Raw genomic sequence first — 23,873 nt, forward strand, 5'->3', positions numbered from 1 at the left:
GCATGAGATGGGATATCCAACTCCTTCCAAATCCAATACTGATACCCTTCCAATAGCATGAGATGTGATATCCCAATGCTTCTACCAAACCTGAGACCCATACTATGGCATGAGATGTGATATCAAACTCCTTCCCATTCCAATCCTGAGATTCTTCCTATAGCTTGAGATGTGATATCCAACTCCTTCACATTCCAATTCTGAGACCCTTCCTATGCCATGAGACTTGATATCTCAATGCTTCTAATACCAAACCTGAGACCCGTCCTATAACATGAGATGTGATATCCAAATCTTTCCCCTTCCAAACCTTAGACCCTTCCTTTATCATGAGATGTGATATCCAACTCCTTCCCATTCCAATCCTGAGACCCTTCCGATATCATGAGATTTGTTATCTTAATGCTTCTAATATCAAACTTGAGACCCTCCCTATAGCATGAGATGTGACATCCAAGTCCTCCCCATTCCAATCCTGAGACTCTTCCTATAGCATGAGATGTGATATCTCAATGCTTCTAATACCAAGCCGGAGACCCTTCCTATAACATGAGATGGGATATCCAACTCCTTCCCATTCCAATCCTGAGACCCTTCCAATAGCAGAGATGTGATATCTCAATGCTTATACCAATCCTGAGACCCTTCCTATGGCCTGAGATGTCATATACAACTCCTTCCCAATCCAATCCTGAGACCCTTCCTATAGCATGAGATGTGATATCTCAATGCTTATACCAAATGTGAGACCCTTCCTATAGCATGAGATGTGATATCCAACTCCTTCCCATTCCAATGCTGAGACCCTTCCTATAGCATGAGATGTGATGTCTCAATGCTTCTAATACCAAACCTGAGATCCTTCCTATAACATGAGACTTGATATCCAACTCCTTCCCATTCCAATCCTGAGACCCTTCCTATAGCATGAGATGTGATGTCTCAATGCTTCTAATACCAAACCTGAGAACCTTCCTACAGCATGCGATGTGATATCTCAATGCTTCTAATACCAAACCTGAGACCAGTCCTATAACATGAGATTGGATATCCAACTCCTTCCCCTTCCAAACCTGAGACCCTTCCTATAGCATGAGATGTGATATCCAACTCCTTCCCATTCCAATCCTGAGACCCTTCCTTTAGCATGAGATGTGATATCTCAATGCTTATACCAAATCTGAGACCCTTCCTATAGCATGAGATGTGATATCCAAATCCTTCCCATTCCAATCCTGAGACCCTTCCTATAGCATGAGATGTGATATCTCAATGCTTATACCAAACCTGAGAGCCTACCTATAGCATGAGATGTGATATCCAAGTCCATCCCATTCCAATCCTCAGACCCTTCCTACAGCATGCGATGTGATATCTCAATGATTCTAATACCAAACCAGAGACTCTTACTATAACATGAGATGGGATATCCAACTCCTTCCCATTCCAATCCTGAGCCGCTTCCGATAGCGGAGATGTGATATCTCAATGCTTATACCAAACCTGAGACCCTTCCTATAACATGAGATGTGATATCCAACTCCTTCCCGTTCCAAACCTGAGACACTAACTATAGCATATGTGATATCCAACTCCTTCCCATTCCAAACATGAGACCCTTCCTATAGCAAGAAAGTAATATCCAACTCCTACCCATTCCAATCCTGAGACCCTTCCTATAGCAAGAGATGTGATATCCAAATCCTTCCCATTCCAATCCTGAGACCCTTCCTATAACATGAGAAGGGATATCCAACTCCTTCCCATTCCAACCTGAGAGCCTTCCGATAGCAGAGATGTGATATCTCAATGCTTATACCAAACCTGAGACCCTTCCTATGGCATGAGATGTGATATCCAACTCCTCGCCATTCAAATCCTGAGACCCTTCCTATAGCATGAGAAGGGATATCCAACTCCTTCCCAATCCAATCCTGAGACCCTTCCGATAGCAGAGACGTGATATCTCAATGCTTCTACCAAACCTGAGACCCTTCCTTTAGCATGAGATGTGATATCCAAATCCTTCACATTCCAATCCTGAGACCCTTCCTATAGCATGAGATGTGATATCTCAATGCTTCTAATACCAAACCTGAGATCCTTCCTAAAACATGAGATGTGATATCCAATTCCTTCCCATTCCAAACCTGAGACCCTTCCTATTGGATGAGATGTGATATCCAACTCCTTCCCATTCCAACCCTGAGACCCTTCCTATAGCATGAGATGTGATGTCTCAATGCTTCTAATACCAAACCTGAGATCCTTCCTATAACATGAGATGTGATATCCAACTCCTTCCATTCCAATCCTGAGACCCGTCCTATAGCATGAGATGTGATATCTCAATGCTTATACCAAACCTGAGACACTTCCTATAGCATGAGATGTGATATCCAAGTCCTTCCCATTCCAACCCTTAGACCCTTCCTACAGCATGCAATATGATATCTCAATGATTCTAATAACAAACCTGAGACCCGTCCTATAACATGAGATGGGATATCCAACTCCTTCCCATTCCAATCCTGAGACACTTCCGATAGCAGAGATGTGATATCTCAATGCTTATACCAAACCTGAGACCCTTCCTATAACATGAGATGTGATATCCAAATCCTTCCCGTTCCAAACCTGAGACCCTTCCTTTAGCATGAGATGTGATATCCAGCTCCTTCCCATTCCAATCCTGAGACACTTCCGATAGCATGAGATGTGATATCTCAATGCTTCTAATATCAAAACTGAGACCCTCCCTATAGCATGATATGTGATATCTAAGTCCTTCCCATTCCAATCCTGAGACACTCCCTATAGCATGAGAAGTGATATCCAACTCTTTCCCATTCCAATCCTGAGACCCTTCCTATAGCATGAGATATGATATCTCAATACTTCTAATACCAAACGTGATTTCCTTCCGATAACATGAGATGTGATATCCAAATCCTTCCCCTTCCAAACCTGAGACCCTCCCTTTAGCATGAGATGTGATATCCAACTCCTTCCCATTCCAATCCTGAGACCCTTCTGATAGCATGAGATGTGATATCTCAATGCTTCTAATACCAAACCTGAGATCCTTCCGATAGCATGAGATGTGATATCTCAATGCTTCTAATACCAAACCTGAGATCCTTCCTATAACATGAGATGTGATATCCAAATCCTTCCCCTTCCAAACCTGAGACCCTCCCTTTAGCATGAGATGTGATATCCAACTCCTTCCCATTCCATTCCTGAGACCCTTCTGATAGCATGAGATGTGATATCTCAATGCCTCTAATACCAAACCTGAGATCCTACCTCTAACATGAAATGTGATATCCAACTCTTTCCCCTTCCAAACCTGAGAGCCTTCCTATAGCATGAGATGTGATATCCAAGTCCTTCCCATTCCAATCCTGAGACCCTTCCTATAGCTTGAGATGTGATATCCAACTCCTTCGCATTCCAATTCTGAGACCCTTCCTATACTCTGAGACTTGATATCTCAATGCTTCTAATACCAAACCTGAGACCCGTAATATAACATGAGATGTGATATCCAAATCCTTCCCCTTCCAAACCTTAGACCCTTCATTTATCATGAGATGTGATATCCAACTCCTTCCCATTCCAATCCTGAGACCCTTCCGATATCATGAGATGTGATATCTCAATGCTTCTAATACCAAACCTGAGACCCTTCCTATAACATGAGATGGGAATATCCAACTCCTTCCCATTCCAATCCTGAGACCCTTCCGATAGCAGAGATGTGATATCTCAATGCTTATACCAAACCTGAGACCCTTCCTATGGCATGAGATGTGATATCCAACTCCTTGCCATTCAAATCCTGAGACCCTTCCTATAGCATGAGAAGGGATATCCAACTCCTTCCCAATCCAATCCTGAGACCCTTCCGATAGAAGAGACGTGATATCTCAATGCTTCTACCAAACCTGAGACCCTTCCTTTAGCATGAGATGTGATATCCAAATCCTTCACATTCCAATCCTGAGACCCTTCCTATAGCATGAGATGTGATGTCTCAATGCTTCTAATACCAAACCTGAGATCCTTCCTATAACATGAGATGTGATATCCAACTCCTTCCCATTCCAATCCTGAGACCCTTCCTACAGCATGAGATGTGATGTCTCAATGCTTCTAATACCAAACCTGAGACCCGTCCTATAACATGAGATGTGATATCCAAATCTTTCCCCTTCCAAACCTTAGACCCTTCCTTTATCATGAGATGTGATATCCAACTCCTTCCCATTCCAATCCTGAGACCCTTCCGATATCATGAGATTTGTTATCTCAATGCTTCTAATATCAAAATTGAGACCCTCCCTATAGCATGAGATGGGATATCCAACTCCTTCCCATTCCAATCCTGAGACCCTTCCGATAGCAGAGATGTGATATCTCAATGCTTATACCAAATCTGAGACCCTTCCTATAGCATGAGATGTGATATCCAACTCCTTCCCATTCCAATCCTGAAACCCTTCCTATAGCATGAGATGTGATGTCTCAATGCTTCTAATACCAAACCTGAGATCCTTCCTATAACATGAGATGTGATATCCAACTCCTTCCCATTCCAATCCTGAGACCCTTCCTATAGCATGAGATGTGCTATCTCAATGCTTATACCAAACCTGAGACCCTTCCTAAAGCTTGAGATGTGATATCCAACTCCTTCCCATTGCAATCCTGCGACCCTTCCTATAGCATGAGATGTGATATCTCAAGGCCTCTAATACCAAACCTGAGATCCTTCCTCTAACATGAAATGTGATATCCAACTCCTTCCCCTTCCAAACCTGAGAGCCTTCCTATAGCATGAGATATGATATCCAAGTCCTTCCCATTCCAATCCTGAGACCCTTCCTATAACATGAAATGTGATATCCAACTCCTTCCCATTCCAACCTGAGACCCTTCCTATAGCATGAGATGGGATATCCAACTCCTTCCAAATCCAATACTGATACCCTTCCAATAGCATGAGATGTGATATCCCAATGCTTCTACCAAACCTGAGACCCATACTATGGCATGAGATGTGATATCAAACTCCTTCCCATTCCAATCCTGAGATTCTTCCTATAGCTTGAGATGTGATATCCAACTCCTTCACATTCCAATTCTGAGACCCTTCCTATGCCATGAGACTTGATATCTCAATGCTTCTAATACCAAACCTGAGACCCGTCCTATAACATGAGATGTGATATCCAAATCTTTCCCCTTCCAAACCTTAGACCCTTCCTTTATCATGAGATGTGATATCCAACTCCTTCCCATTCCAATCCTGAGACCCTTCCGATATCATGATATTTGTTATCTTAATGCTTCTAATATCAAACTTGAGACCCTCCCTATAGCATGAGATGTGACATCCAAGTCCTCCCCATTCCAATCCTGAGACTCTTCCTATAGCATGAGATGTGATATCTCAATGCTTCTAATACCAAGCCGGAGACCCTTCCTATAACATGAGATGGGATATCCAACTCCTTCCCATTCCAATCCTGAGACCCTTCCAATAGCAGAGATGTGATATCTCAATGCTTATACCAATCCTGAGACCCTTCCTATGGCCTGAGATGTCATATACAACTCCTTCCCAATCCAATCCTGAGACCCTTCCTATAGCATGAGATGTGATATCTCAATGCTTATACCAAATGTGAGACCCTTCCTATAGCATGAGATGTGATATCCAACTCCTTCCCATTCCAATGCTGAGACCCTTCCTATAGCATGAGATGTGATGTCTCAATGCTTCTAATACCAAACCTGAGATCCTTCCTATAACATGAGACTTGATATCCAACTCCTTCCCATTCCAATCCTGAGACCCTTCCTATAGCATGAGATGTGATGTCTCAATGCTTCTAATACCAAACCTGAGAACCTTCCTACAGCATGCGATGTGATATCTCAATGCTTCTAATACCAAACCTGAGACCAGTCCTATAACATGAGATTGGATATCCAACTCCTTCCCCTTCCAAACCTGAGACCCTTCCTATAGCATGAGATGTGATATCCAACTTCTTCCAATTCCAATCCTGAGACCCTTCCTATAACATGAGATGTGATGTCTCAATGCTTCTAATACCAAACCTGAGATCTTTCCTATAACATGAGATGTGATATCCAACTCCTTCCCATTCCAATCCTGAGACCCTTCCTATAGCATGAGAAGGGATATCCAACTCCTTCCCAATCCAATCCTGAGACCCTTCCGATAGCAGAGATGTGATATCTCAATGCTTATACCAAACCTGAGACCCTTCCTATGGCCTGAGATGTCATATACAACTCCTTCCCATTCCAATCCTGAGACCCTTCCTATAGCATGAGATGTGATATCTCAATGCTTATACCAAATCTGAGACCCTTACTATAGCATGAGATGTGATATCCAACTCCTTCCCATTCCAATCCTGAGACCCTTCCTATAGCATGAGATGTGATGTCTCAATGCTTCTAATACCAAACCTGAGATCCTTCCTATAACATGAGATGTGATATCCAACTCCTTCCCATTTCAATCCTGAGACCCTTATGAAAGCATGAGATGTGTTATCTCAATGCTTCTAATACCAAACCTGAGATCCTTCCTATACCATGAGATGTGATTTCCAAATCCTTCCCCTTCCAAACCTGAGACCCTCCCTTTAGCATGAGATGTGATATCCAACTCCTTCCCATTCCAATCCCGAGACCCTTCTGATAGCATGAGATGTGATATCTCAATGCCTCTAATACCAAACCTGAGATCCTACCTCTAACATGAAATGTGATATCCATCTCATTCCCTTTCCAAACCTGAGACCCTTCCTATAGCATGAGATGTGATATCCAAGTCCTTCCCATTCCAATCCTGAGACCCTTCCTATAGCATGTGATGTGATATCTCAATGCTTATACCAAACCTGAGACCCTTCCTATGGCATGAGATGTCATATACAACTCCTTCCCATTACAATCCTGAGACCCTTCCTATAGCATGAGATGTGATATCTCAATGCTTATACCAAACCTGAGACCCTTCATATAGCATGAGATGTGATATCCAACTTCTTCCCATTCCAATCCTGAGAACCTTCCTATAACATGAGATGTGATGTCTCAATGCTTCTAATACCAAACCTGAGATCTTTCCTATAACATGAGATGTGATATCCAACTCCTTCCGATTCCAATCCTGAGACCCTTCCTATAGCATGAGATGTGATATCACAATGCTTATACCAAACCTGAGACCGTTCCTATAGCTTGAGATGTGATATCCAACTCCTTCCCATTCCAATTCCAAGACCCTTCCTATAGCATGAGATGTGATATCTCAAGGCCTCTAATACCAAACCTGAGATCCTTCCTCTAACATGAAATGTGATATCCAACTCCTTCCCCTTCCAAACCTGAGAGCCTTCCTATAGCATGGGATATGATATCCAAGTCCTTCCCATTCCAATCCTGAGACCCTTCCTATAACATGAAATGCGATATCCAACTCCTTCCCATTCCAACCTGAGACTCTTCCTATAACATGAGATGGGATATCCAACTCCTTCCCATTCCAATCCTAAGACCCTTTCGATAGCAGAGATGTGATATCTCAATGCTTATACCAAACCAAAGACCCTTCCTACGCCATGAGATGTCATATATAACTCCTTCCCATTCCAATCCTGAGACCCTTCCTATAGCACGAGATGTGATATCTCAATGCTTATACCAAACCTGAGACCCTTCCTCTAGCATGAGATGTGATATCCAACTCCTTCCCATTCCAATCCTGAGACCCTTCCTATAGCATGAGATGTGATATCCAATTCCTTCCCATTCCAATCCTGAGACCCTTCCTATAGCCTGAGATCTGATATCTCAATGACTCTAATACCAAACCTGAGATCCTTCCTCTAACATGAAATGTGATATCCAACTCCTTCCCTTTCCAAACCTGAGAGCCTATCTATAGCATGAGATGTGATATCCAAGTCCTTCCCATTCCAATCCTGAGACACTTCCGATAGCAGAGATGTGATATCTCAATGCTTATACCAAACCTGAGACCCTTCCTATAACATGAGATGTAATATCCAACTCCTTCCCGTTCCAAACCTGAGACCCTTCCTTTAGCATGAGATGTGATATCCAGCTACTTCCCATTCCAATCCTGAGACCCTTCTGAGAGCATGAGATGTGATATCTCAATGCTTCTAATATCAAAACTGAGACCCTCCCTATAGCATGATATGTGATATCTAAGTCCTTCCCATTCCAATCCTGAGACCCTTCCTATAGCATGAGATGTGATATCTCCATGCTTCTACCAAACCTGAGACCCTTCCTTTAGCATGAGATGTGATAACCAACTCCTTCCCATTCCAATCCTGAGACCCTTCCTATAGCATGAGATGTGATATCTCAATACTTCTAATACCAAACCTGAGATCCTTCCGATAACATGAGATGTGATATCCAAATCCTTCCCCTTCCAAACCTGAGACCCTCCCTTTAGCATGAGATGTGATATCCAACTCCTTCCCATTCCAATCCTGAGAACCTTCTGATAGCATGAGATGTGATATCTCAATGCTTCTATACCAAACCTGAGATCCTTCCGATAGCATGAGATGTGATATCTCAATGCTTCTAATACCAAACCTGAGATCCTTCCTATAACATGAGATGTGATATCCAAATCCTTCCCCTTCCAAACCTGAGACCCTCCCTTTAGCATGAGATGTGATATCCAACTCCTTCCCATTCCAATCCTGAGACTCTTCTGATAGCATGAGATGTGATATCTCAATGCCTCTAATACCAAACCTGAGATCCTACCTCTAACATGAAATGTGATATCCAACTCTTTCCCCTTCCAAACCTGAGAGCCTTCCTATAGCATGAGATGTGATATCCAAGTCCTTCTAATTCCAATCCTGAGACCCTTCCTATAACATGAGATGTGATATCCAACTCCTTCCCATTCCAACCTGAGACCCTTCCTATAGCATGAGATGGGATATCCAACTCCTTCCAAATCCAATCCTGATACCCTTCCGATAGCATGAGATGTGATATCCCAATGCTTCTACCAAACCTGAGACCCACACTATGGCATGAGATGTGATATCAAACTCCTTCCCCTTCCAAACCTTAGACACTTCCTTTATCATGAGATGTGATATCCAACTCCTTCCCATTCCATCCCTGAGACCCTTCCGATATCATGAGATGTGATATCTCAATGCTTCTAATATCAAACTTGAGACCCTCCTTATAGCATGAGATGTGATATCCAAGTCCTTCCCATTCCAATCCTGAGACCTTTCCTATAGCATGAGATGTGATATCCCAATGCTTCTAATACCAAACCTGAGACCCTTCCTATAACATGAGATGGGAATATCCAACTCCTTCCCATTCCAATCCTGAGACCCTTCCGATAGTAGAGATGTGATATCTCAATGCTTATACCAAACCTGAGATCCTTCCTATAACATGAGATGTGATATCCAACTCCTTCCCATTCCAATCCTGAGACACTTCCTATAGCATGAGATGTGATATCTCACTGCTTATACCAAACCTGAGACCCTTCCTATAGCATGAGATGTGATATCCAACTCCTTCCCATTCCAATCCTGAGACCCTTCCTATAGCATGAGATATGATATCTCAATGCTTCTAATATCAAACTTGAGACCCTCCCTATAGCATGAGATGTGATATCCAAGTCCTTCCCATTCCAATCCTGAGACCCTTCCGATAGCATGAGATGTGATGTCTCAATGCTTCTAATACCAAACCTGAGATACTTCCTATAACATGAGATGTGATATCCAACTCCTTCCCAATCCAATCCTGAGACCCTTCCTATAGCATGAGATGTGATATCTCAATGCTTATACCAAACATGAGACCCTTCCTATAGCATGAGATGTGATATCCAACTCCTTCCCATTCCAATCCTGAGACCCTTCCTATAGCATGAGATGTGATATCTCAATGCCTCTAATACCAAACCTGAGATCCTTCCTCTAACATGAAATGTGATATCCAACTCCTTCCCATTCCAATCCTGAGACACTTCCTATAGCATGAGATGTGATATCTAAATGCTTCTAATACCAAACTTGAGACTCTTCCTATAACATGAGATGGGATATCCAACTCCTTCCCATTCCAATCCTTAGACCCTTCCTACAGCATGCAATATGATATCTCAATGATTCTAATAACAAACCTGAGACCCGTCCTATAACATGAGATGGGATATCCAACACCTTCCCATTCCAATCCTGAGACACTTCCGATAGCAGAGATGTGATATCTCAATGCTTATACCAAACCTGAGACCCTTCCTATAACATGAGATGTGATATCCAACTCCTTCCCGTTCCAAACCTGAGACCCTTCCTATAGCACATGTGATATCCAACACATTCCCATTCCAAACATGAGACCCTTCCTATAGCAGGAATGTAATATCCAACTCCTTCCCATTCCAATCCTGAGACCATTCCTATAGCATGAGATGTGATATCTCAATGCTTCTAATACCAAACCTGAGATCCTTCCTATGACATGAGATGTGATATCCAATTCCTCCCCATTCCAAACCTGAGAACCTTCCTACAGCATGCGATGTGATATCTCAATGCTGCTAATACCAAACCTGAGACCAGTCCTATAACATGAGATTGGATATCCAACTCCTTCCCCTTCCAAACCTGAGACCCTTCCTATAGCATGAGATGTGATATCCAAATTCTTCCCATTCCAATCCTGAGACCCTTCCTATAACATGAGATGTGATGTCTCAATGCTTCTAATACCAAACCTGAGACCTTTCCTATAACATGAGATGTGATATCCAACTCCTTCCCATTCCAATCCTGAGACCCTTCCTATAGCATGAGATGTGCTATCTCAATGCTTATACCAAACCTGAGACCCTTCCTAAAGCTTGAGATGTGATATCCAACTCCTTCCCATTCCAATCCTGAGACCCTTCCTATAACATGAAATGTGATATCCAACTCCTTCCCATTCCAACCTGAGACCCTTCCTATAGCATGAGATGTGATATCTCAAGGCCTCTAATACCAAACCTGAGATCCTTCCTCTAACATGAAATGTGATATCCAACTCCTTCTCCTTCCAAACCTGAGAGCCTTCCTATAGCATGAGATATGATATCCAAGTCCTTCCCATTCCAATCCTGAGACCCTTCCTATAACATGAAATGTGATATCCAACTCCTTCCCATTCCAACCTGAGACCCTTCCTATAGCATGAGATGGGATATCCAACTCCTTCCAAATCCAATACTGATACCCTTCCAATAGCATGAGATGTGATATCCCAATGCTTCTATCAAACCTGAGAACCATACTATGGCATGAGATGTGATATCAAACTCCTTCCCATTCCAATCCTGAGACTCTTCCTATAGCTTGAGATGTGATATCCAACTCCTTCCCATTCCAATTCTGAGACCCTTCCTATACCATGAGACTTGATATCTCAATGCTTCTAATACCAAACCTGAGACCCGTCCTATAACATGAGATGTGATATCCAAATCTTTCCCCTTCCAAACCTTAGACCCTTGCTTTATCATGAGATGTGATATCCAACTCCTTCCCATTCCAATCCTGAGACCCTTCTGATATCATGAGATTTGTCATCTCAATGCTTCTAATATCAAAATTCAGACCCTCCCTATAGCATGAGATGGGATATCCAACTCCTTCCCATTCCAATCCTGAGACCCTTCCGATAGCACAGATGTGATATCTCAATGCTTATACCAAATCTGAGACCCTTCCTATAGCATGAGATGTGATATCCAACTCCTTCCCATTCCAATCCTGAGACCCTTCCTATAGCATGAGATGTGATGTCTCAATGCTTCTAATGCCAAACCTGAGATCCTTCCTATAACATGAGATGTGATATCCAACTCCTTCCCATTCCAATCCTGAGACCCTTCCTACAGCATGAGATGTGATGTCTCAATGCTTCTAATACCAAACCTGAGACCCGTCCTATAACATGAGATGTGATATCCAAATCTTACCCCTTCCAAACCTTAGACCCTTCCTTTATCATGAGATGTGATATCCAACTCCTTCCCATTCCAATCCTGAGACCCTTCCGATATCATGAGATTTGTTATCTCAATGCTTCTAATATCAAAATTGAGACCCTCCCTATAGCATGAGATGGGATATCCAACTCCTTCCCATTCCAATCCTGAGACCCTTCCGATAGCAGAGATGTGATATCTCAATGCTTATACCAAATCTGAGACCCTTCCTATAGCATGAGATGTGATATCCAACTCCTTCCCATTCCAATCCTGAGACCCTTCCTATAGCATGAGATGTGATGTCTCAATGCTTCTAATACCAAACCTGAGATCCTTCCTATAACATGAGATGTGATATCCAACTCCTTCCCATTCCAATCCTGAGACCCTTCCTATAGCATGAGATGTGCTATCTCAATGCTTATACCAAACCTGAGACCCTTCCTAAAGCTTGAGATGTGATATCCAACTCCTTCCCATTCCAATCCTGAGACCCTTCCTATAGCATGAGATGTGATATCTCAAGGCCTCTAATACCAAACCTGAGATCCTTCCTCTAACATGAAATGTGATATCCAACTCCTTCCCCTTCCAAACCTGAGAGCCTTCCTATAGCATGAGATATGATATCCAAGTCCTTCCCATTCCAATCCGGAGACCCTTCCTATAACATGAAATGTGATATCCAACTCCTTCCCATTCCAACCTGAGACCCTTCCTATAGCATGAGATGGGATATCCAACTCCTTCCAAATCCAATACTGATACCCTTCCAATAGCATGAGATGTGATATCCCAATGCTTCTACCAAACCTGAGACCCATACTATGGCATGAGATGTGATATCAAACTCCTTCCGATTCCAATCCTGAGATTCTTCCTATAGCTTGAGATGTGATATCCAACTCCTTCACATTCCAATTCTGAGACCCTTCCTATGCCATGAGACTTGATATCTCAATGCTTCTAATACCAAACCTGAGACCCGTCCTATAACATGAGATGTGATATCCAAATCTTTCCCCTTCCAATCCTGAGACCCTTCCTATAGCATGAGATATGATATCTCAATGCTTCTAATATCAAACTTGAGACCCTCCCTATAGCATGAGATGTGATATCCAAGTCCTTCCTATTCCAATCCTGAGACCCTTCCGATAGCATGAGATGTGATGTCTCAATGCTTCTAATACCAAACCTGAGATCCTTCCTATAACATGAGATGTGATATCCAACTCCTTCCCAATTCAATCCTGAGACCCTTCCTATAGCATGAGATGTGATATCTCAATGCTTATACCAAACCTGAGACCCTTCCTATAGCATGAGATGTGATATCCAACTCCTTCCCATTCCAATCCTGAGACCCTTCCTATAGCATGAGATGTGATATCTCAATGCCTCTAATACCAAACCTGAGATCCTTCCTCTAACATGAAATGTGATATCCAACTCCTTCCCATTCCAATCCTGAGACACTTCCTATAGCATGAGATGTGATATCTAAATGCTTCTAATACCAAACTTGAGACTCTTCCTATAACATGAGATGGGATATCCAACTCCTTCCCATTCCAATCCTTAGACCCTTCCTACAGCATGCAATATGATATCTCAATGATTCTAATAACAAACCTGAGACCCGTCCTATAACATGAGATGGGATATCCAACACCTTCCCATTCCAATCCTGAGACACTTCCGATAGCAGAGATGTGATATCTCAATGCTTATACCAAACCTGAGACCCTTCCTATAACATGAGATGTGATATCCAACTCCTTCCCGTTCCAAACCTGAGACCCTTCCTATAGCACATGTGATATCCAACACATTCCCATTCCAAACATGAGACCCTTCCTATAGCAGGAATGTAATATCCAACTCCTTCCCATTCCAATCCTGAGACCATTCCTATAGCATGAGATGTGATATCTCAATGCTTCTAATACCAAACCTGAGATCCTTCCTATGACATGAGATGTGATATCCAATTCCTCCCCATTCCAAACCTGAGAACCTTCCTACAGCATGCGATGTGATATCTCAATGCTTCTAATACCAAACCTGAGACCAGTCCTATAACATGAGATTGGATATCCAACTCCTTCCCCTTCCAAACCTGAGACCCTTCCTATAGCATGAGATGTGATATCCAAATTCTTCCCATTCCAATCCTGAGACCCTTCCTATAACATGAGATGTGATGTCTCAATGCTTCTAATACCAAACCTGAGATCTTTCCTATAACATGAGATGTGATATCCAACTCCTTCCCATTCCAATCCTGAGACCCTTCCTATAGCATGAGATGTGCTATCTCAATGCTTATACCAAACCTGAGACCCTTCCTAAAGCTTGAGATGTGATATCCAACTCCTTCCCATTCCAATCCTGAGACCCTTCCTAGAACATGAAATGTGATATCCAACTCCTTCCCATTCCAACCTGAGACCCTTCCTATAGCATGAGATGTGATATCTCAAGGCCTCTAATACCAAACCTGAGATCCTTCCTCTAACATGAAATGTGATATCCAACTCCTTCTCCTTCCAAACCTGAGAGCCTTCCTATAGCATGAGATATGATATCCAAGTCCTTCCCATTCCAATCCTGAGACCCTTCCTATAACATGAAATGTGATATCCAACTCCTTCCCATTCCAACCTGAGACCCTTCCTATAGCATGAGATGGGATATCCAACTCCTTCCAAATCCAATACTGATACCCTTCCAATAGCATGAGATGTGATATCCCAATGCTTCTATCAAACCTGAGAACCATACTATGGCATGAGATGTGATATCAAACTCCTTCCCATTCCAATCCTGAGACTCTTCCTATAGCTTGAGATGTGATATCCAACTCCTTCCCATTCCAATTCTGAGACCCTTCCTATACCATGAGACTTGATATCTCAATGCTTCTAATACCAAACCTGAGACCCGTCCTATAACATGAGATGTGATATCCAAATCTTTCCCCTTCCAAACCTTAGACCCTTGCTTTATCATGAGATGTGATATCCAACTCCTTCCCATTCCAATCCTGAGACCCTTCCGATATCATGAGATTTGTTATCTCAATGCTTCTAATATCAAAATTGAGACCCTCCCTATAGCATGAGATGGGATATCCAACTCCTTCCCATTCCAATCCTGAGACCCTTCCGATAGCAGAGATGTGATATCTCAATGCTTATACCAAATCTGAGACCCTTCCTATAGCATGAGATGTGATATCCAACTCCTTCCCATTCCAATCCTGAGACCCTTCCTATAGCATGAGATGTGATATCTCAATGCCTCTAATACCAAACCTGAGATCCTTCCTCTAACATGAAATGTGATATCCAACTCCTTCCCATTCCAATCCTGAGACCCTTCCTATAGCATGAGATGTGATATCTCAATGCTTATACCAAATCTGAGACCCTTCCTATAGCATGAGATGTGATATCCAACTCCTTCCCATTCCAATCCTGAGACCCTTCCTATAGCATGAGATGTGATATCTCAATGCCTCTAATACCAAACCTGAGATCCTTCCTCTAACATGAAATGTGATATCCAACTCCTTCCCATTCCAATCCTGAGACACTTCCTATAGCATGAGATGTGATATCTAAATGCTTCTAATACCAAACTTGAGACTCTTCCTATAACATGAGATGGGATATCCAACTCCTTCCCATTCCAATCCTTAGACCCTTCCTACAGCATGCAATATGATATCTCAATGATTCTAATAACAAACCTGAGACCCGTCCTATAACATGAGATGGGATATCCAACACCTTCCCATTCCAATCCTGAGACACTTCCGATAGCAGAGATGTGATATCTCAATGCTTATACCAAACCTGAGACCCTTCCTATAACATGAGATGTGATATCCAACTCCTTCCCGTTCCAAACCTGAGACCCTTCCTATAGCACATGTGATATCCAACACATTCCCATTCCAAACATGAGACCCTTCCTATAGCAGGAATGTAATATCCAACTCCTTCCCATTCCAATCCTGAGACCATTCCTATAGCATGAGATGTGATATCTCAATGCTTCTAATACCAAACCTGAGATCCTTCCTATGACATGAGATGTGATATCCAATTCCTCCCCATTCCAAACCTGAGAACCTTCCTACAGCATGCGATGTGATATCTCAATGCTTCTAATACCAAACCTGAGACCAGTCCTATAACATGAGATTGGATATCCAACTCCTTCCCCTTCCAAACCTGAGACCCTTCCTATAGCATGAGATGTGATATCCAAATTCTTCCCATTCCAATCCTGAGACCCTTCCTATAACATGAGATGTGATGTCTCAATGCTTCTAATACCAAACCTGAGATCTTTCCTATAACATGAGATGTGATATCCAACTCCTTCCCATTCCAATCCTGAGACCCTTCCTATAGCATGAGATGTGCTATCTCAATGCTTATACCAAACCTGAGACCCTTCCTAAAGCTTGAGATGTGATATCCAACTCCTTCCCATTCCAATCCTGAGACCCTTCCTAGAACATGAAATGTGATATCCAACTCCTTCCCATTCCAACCTGAGACCCTTCCTATAGCATGAGATGTGATATCTCAAGGCCTCTAATACCAAACCTGAGATCCTTCCTCTAACATGAAATGTGATATCCAACTCCTTCTCCTTCCAAACCTGAGAGCCTTCCTATAGCATGAGATATGATATCCAAGTCCTTCCCATTCCAATCCTGAGACCCTTCCTATAACATGAAATGTGATATCCAACTCCTTCCCATTCCAACCTGAGACCCTTCCTATAGCATGAGATGGGATATCCAACTCCTTCCAAATCCAATACTGATACCCTTCCAATAGCATGAGATGTGATATCCCAATGCTTCTATCAAACCTGAGAACCATACTATGGCATGAGATGTGATATCAAACTCCTTCCCATTCCAATCCTGAGACTCTTCCTATAGCTTGAGATGTGATATCCAACTCCTTCCCATTCCAATTCTGAGACCCTTCCTATACCATGAGACTTGATATCTCAATGCTTCTAATACCAAACCTGAGACCCGTCCTATAACATGAGATGTGATATCCAAATCTTTCCCCTTCCAAACCTTAGACCCTTGCTTTATCATGAGATGTGATATCCAACTCCTTCCCATTCCAATCCTGAGACCCTTCCGATATCATGAGATTTGTTATCTCAATGCTTCTAATATCAAAATTGAGACCCTCCCTATAGCATGAGATGGGATATCCAACTCCTTCCCATTCCAATCCTGAGACCCTTCCAATAGCAGAGATGTGATATCTCAATGCTTATACCAAATCTGAGACCCTTCCTATAGCATGAGATGTGATATCCAACTCCTTCCCATTCCAATCCTGAGACCCTTCCTATAGCATGAGATGTGATGTCTCAATGCTTCTAATACCAAACCTGAGATCCTTCCTATAACATGAGATGTGATATCCAACTCCTTCCCATTCCAATCCTGAGACCCTTCCTACAGCATGAGATGTGATGTCTCAATGCTTCTAATACCAAACCTGAGACCCGTCCTATAACATGAGATGTGATATCCAAATCTTTCCCCTTCCAAACCTTAGACCCTTCCTTTATCATGAGATGTGATATCCAACTCCTTCCCATTCCAATCCTGAGACCCTTCCGATATCATGAGATTTGTTATCTCAATGCTTCTAATATCAAAATTGAGACCCTCCCTATAGCATGAGATGGGATATCCAACTCCTTCCCATTCCAATCCTGAGACCCTTCCGATAGCAGAGATGTGATATCTCAATGCTTATACCAAATCTGAGACCCTTCCTATAGCATGAGATGTGATATCCAACTCCTTCCCATTCCAATCCTGAGACCCTTCCTATAGCATGAGATGTGATGTCTCAATGCTTCTAATACCAAACCTGAGATCCTTCCTATAACATGAGATGTGATATCCAACTCCTTCCCATTCCAATCCTGAGACCCTTCCTATAGCATGAGATGTGCTATCTCAATGCTTATACCAAACCTGAGACCCTTCCTAAAGCTTGAGATGTGATATCCAACTCCTTCCCATTCCAATCCTGAGACCCTTCCTATAGCATGAGATGTGATATATCAAGGCCTCTAATACCAAACCTGAGATCCTTCCTCTAACATGAAATGTGATATCCAACTCCTTCCCCTTCCAAACCTGAGAGCCTTCCTATAGCATGAGATATGATATCCAAGTCCTTCCCATTCCAATCCTGAGACCCTTCCTATAACATGAAATGTGATATCCAACTCCTTCCCATTCCAACCTGAGACCCTTCCTATAGCATGAGATGGGATATCCAACTCCTTCCAAATCCAATACTGATACCCTTCCAATAGCATGAGATGTGATATCCCAATGCTTCTACCAAACCTGAGACCCATACTATGGCATGAGATGTGATATCAAACTCCTTCCGATTCCAATCCTGAGATTCTTCCTATAGCTTGAGATGTGATATCCAACTCCTTCACATTCCAATTCTGAGACCCTTCCTATGCCATGAGACTTGATATCTCAATGCTTCTAATACCAAACCTGAGACCCGTCCTATAACATGAGATGTGATATCCAAATCTTTCCCCTTTCAAACCTTAGACCCTTCCTTTATCATGAGATGTGATATCCAACTCCTTCCCATTCCAATCCTGAGACCCTTCCGATATCATGAGATTTGTTATCTTAATGCTTCTAATATCAAACTTGAGACCCTCCCTATAGCATGAGATGTGACATCCAAGTCCTCCCCATTCCAATCCTGAGACTCTTCCTATAGCATGAGATGTGATATCTCAATGCTTCTAATACCAAACCGGAGACCCTTCCTATAACATGAGATGGGATATCCAACTCCTTCCCATTCCAATCCTGAGACCCTTCCAATAGCAGAGATGTGATATCTCAATGCTTATACCAATCCTGAGACCCTTCCTATGGCCTGGGATGTCATATACAACTCCTTCCCAATCCAATCCTGAGACCCTTCCTATAGCATGAGATGTGATATCTCAATGCTTATACCAAATGTGAGACCCTTCCTATAGCATGAGATGTGATATCCAACTCCTTCCCATTCCAATGCTGAGACCCTTCCTATAGCATGAGATGTGATGTCTCAATGCTTCTAATACCAAACCTGAGATCCTTCCTATAACATGAGATGTGATATCCAACTCCTTCCCATTCCAATCCTGAGACCCTTCCTATAGCATGAGATGTGATGTCTCAATGCTTCTAATACCAAACCTGAGAACCTTCCTACAGCATGCGATGTGATATCTCAATGCTTCTAATACCAAACCTGAGACCAGTCCTATAACATGAGATTGGATATCCAACTCCTTCCCCTTCCAAACCTGAGACCCTTCCTATAGCATGAGATGTGATATCCAACTTCTTCCAATTCCAATCCTGAGACCCCTCCTATAACATGAGATGTGATGTCTCAATGCTTCTAATACCAAACCTGAGATTTTTCCTATAACATGAGATGTGATATCCAACTCCTTCCCATTCCAATCCTGAGACCCTTCCTATAGCATGAGATGTGCTATCTCAATGCTTATACCAAACCTGAGACCCTTCCTAAAGCTTGAGATGTGATATCCAACTCCTTCCCATTCCAATCCTGAGACCCTTCCTATAGCATGAGATGTGATATCTCAAGGCCTCTAATACCAAACCTGAGATCCTTCCTCTAACATGAAATGTGATATCCAACTCCTTCCCCTTCCAAACCTGAGAGCCTTCCTATAGCATGAGATATGATATCCAAGTCCTTCCCATTCCAATCCTGAGACCCTTCCTATAACATGAAATGTGATATCCAACTCCTTCCCATTCCAACCTGAGACCCTTCCTATAGCATGAGATGGGATATCCAACTCCTTCCCAATCCAATACTGATACCCTTCCAATAGCATGAATTGTGATATCCCAATGCTTCTACCAAACCCGAGACCCATACTATGGCATGAGATGTGATATCAAACTCATTCCCATTCCAATCCTGAGACTCTTCCTATAGCTTGAGATGTGATATCCAACTCCTTCCCATTCCAATTCTGAGACCCTTCCTATGCCATGAGACTTGATATCTCAATGCTTCTAATACCAAACCTGAGACCCGTCCTATAACATGAGATGTGATATCCAAATCTTTCCCCTTCCAAACCTTAGACCCTTCCTTTATCATGAGATGTGATATCCAACTCCTTCCCATTCCAATCCTGAGACCCTTCCGATATCATGAGATTTGTTATCTCAATGCTTCTAATATCAAACTTGAGACCCTCCCTATAGCATGAGATGTGACATCCAAGTCCTCCCCATTCCAATCCTGAGACCCTTCCTATAGCATGAGATGTGATATCTCAATGCTTCTAATACCAAACCTGAGACCCTTCCTATAACATGAGATGTCATTTACAACTCCTTCCCAATCCAATCCTGAGACCCTTCCTATAACATGAAATGTGATATCCAACTCCTTCCCATTCCAACCTGAGACCCTTCCTATAGCATGAGATGGGATATCCAACTTCTTCCAAATCCAATACTGATACCCTTCCGATAGTATGAGATGTGATATCCCAATGCTTCTACCAAACCTGAGACCCATACTATGGCATGAGATGTGATATCAAACTCCTTCCCATTCCAATCCTGAGACCCTTCCTATAGCTTGAGGTGTGATATCCAAATCCTTCCCATTCCAATTCTGAGACCCTTCTTATACCATGAGACTTGATATCTCAATGCTTCTAATACCAAACCTGAGACCCGTCCTATAACATGAGATGTGATATCCAAATCCTTCCCCTTCCAAACCTTAGACCCTTCCTTTATCATGAGATGTGATATCCAACTCCTTCCCATTCCAATCCTGAGACCCTTCCGATATCATGAGATTTGTTATCTCAATGCTTCTAATATCAAACTTGAGACCCTCCCTATAGCATGAGATGTGACATCCAAGTCCTTCCCATTCCAATCCTGAGACCCTTCCTATAGCATGAGATGTGATATCTCAATGCTTCTAATACCAAACCTGAGACCATTCCTATAACATGAGATGGGATATCCAACTCCTTCCCATTCCAATCCTGAGACCCTTCCAATAGCAGAGATGTGATATCTCAATGCTTATACCAATCCTGAGACCCTTCCTATGGCCTGGGATGTCATATACAACTCCTTCCCAATCCAATCCTGAGACCCTTCCTATAGCATGAGATGTGATATCTCAATGCTTATACCAAATGTGAGACCCTTCCTATAGCATGAGATGTGATATCCAACTCCTTCCCATTCCAATGCTGAGACCCTTCCTATAGCATGAGATGTGATGTCTCAATGCTTCTAATACCAAACCTGAGATCCTTCCTATAACATGAGATGTGATATCCAACTCCTTCCCATTCCAATCCTGAGACCCTTCCTATAGCATGAGATGTGATGTCTCAATGCTTCTAATACCAAACCTGAGAACCTTCCTACAGCATGCGATGTGATATCTCAATGCTTCTAATACCAAACCTGAGACCAGTCCTATAACATGAGATTGGATATCCAACTCCTTCCCCTTCCAAACCTGAGACCCTTCCTATAGCATGAGATGTGATATCCAACTTCTTCCAATTCCAATCCTGAGACCCCTCCTATAACATGAGATGTGATGTCTCAATGCTTCTAATACCAAACCTGAGATTTTTCCTATAACATGAGATGTGATATCCAACTCCTTCCCATTCCAATCCTGAGACCCTTCCTATAGCATGAGATGTGCTATCTCAATGCTTATACCAAACCTGAGACCCTTCCTAAAGCTTGAGATGTGATATCCAACTCCTTCCCATTCCAATCCTGAGACCCTTCCTATAGCATGAGATGTGATATCTCAAGGCCTCTAATACCAAACCTGAGATCCTTCCTCTAACATGAAATGTGATATCCAACTCCTTCCCCTTCCAAACCTGAGAGCCTTCCTATAGCATGAGATATGATATCCAAGTCCTTCCCATTCCAATCCTGAGACCATTCCTATAACATGAAATGTGATATCCAACTCCTTCCCATTCCAACCTGAGACCCTTCCTATAGCATGAGATGGGATATCCAACTCCTTCCCAATCCAATACTGATACCCTTCCAATAGCATGAATTGTGATATCCCAATGCTTCTACCAAACCCGAGACCCATACTATGGCATGAGATGTGATATCAAACTCATTCCCATTCCAATCCTGAGACTCTTCCTATAGCTTGAGATGTGATATCCAACTCCTTCCCATTCCAATTCTGAGACCCTTCCTATGCCATGAGACTTGATATCTCAATGCTTCTAATACCAAACCTGAGACCCGTCCTATAACATGAGATGTGATATCCAAATCTTTCCCCTTCCAAACCTTAGACCCTTCCTTTATCATGAGATGTGATATCCAACTCCTTCCCATTCCAATCCTGAGACCCTTCCGATATCATGAGATTTGTTATCTCAATGCTTCTAATATCAAACTTGAGACCCTCCCTATAGCATGAGATGTGACATCCAAGTCCTCCCCATTCCAATCCTGAGACCCTTCCTATAGCATGAGATGTGATATCTCAATGCTTCTAATACCAAACCTGAGACCCTTCCTATAACATGAGATGTCATTTACAACTCCTTCCCAATCCAATCCTGAGACCCTTCCTATAACATGAAATGTGATATCCAACTCCTTCCCATTCCAACCTGAGACCCTTCCTATAGCATGAGATGGGATATCCAACTTCTTCCAAATCCAATACTGATACCCTTCCGATAGTATGAGATGTGATATCCCAATGCTTCTACCAAACCTGAGACCCATACTATGGCATGAGATGTGATATCAAACTCCTTCCCATTCCAATCCTGAGACCCTTCCTATAGCTTGAGGTGTGATATCCAAATCCTTCCCATTCCAATTCTGAGACCCTTCTTATACCATGAGACTTGATATCTCAATGCTTCTAATACCAAACCTGAGACCCGTCCTATAACATGAGATGTGATATCCAAATCCTTCCCCTTCCAAACCTTAGACCCTTCCTTTATCATGAGATGTGATATCCAACTCCTTCCCATTCCAATCCTGAGACCCTTCCGATATCATGAGATTTGTTATCTCAATGCTTCTAATATCAAACTTGAGACCCTCCCTATAGCATGAGATGTGACATCCAAGTCCTTCCCATTCCAATCCTGAGACCCTTCCTATAGCATGAGATGTGATATCTCAATGCTTCTAATACCAAACCTGAGACCATTCCTATAACATGAGATGGGATATCCAACTCCTTCCCATTCCAATCCTGAGACCCTTCCGATAGCAGAGATGTGATATCTCAATGCTTATACCAAACCTGAGACCCTTCCTATGGCCTGAGATGTCATATACAACTCCTTCCCATTCCAATCCTGAGACCCTTCCTTTAGCATGAGATGTGATATCTCAATGCTTATACCAAATCTGAGACCCTTCCTATAGCATGAGATGTGATATCCAATTCCTTCCCATTCCAATCCTGAGACCCTTCCTATAGCATGAGATGTGATATCTCAATGCTTATACCACACCTGAGAGCCTACCTATAGCATGAGATGTGATATCCAAGTCCATCCCATTCCAATCCTTAGACCCTTCCTACAGCATGCGATGTGATATCTCAATGATTCT

This window comes from Ambystoma mexicanum, chromosome 12 (assembly GCF_040938575.1).
Source record: "Ambystoma mexicanum isolate Mex_15411 chromosome 12, UKY_AmexF1_1, whole genome shotgun sequence".
Lineage (NCBI taxonomy): Eukaryota > Metazoa > Chordata > Amphibia > Caudata > Ambystomatidae > Ambystoma > Ambystoma mexicanum.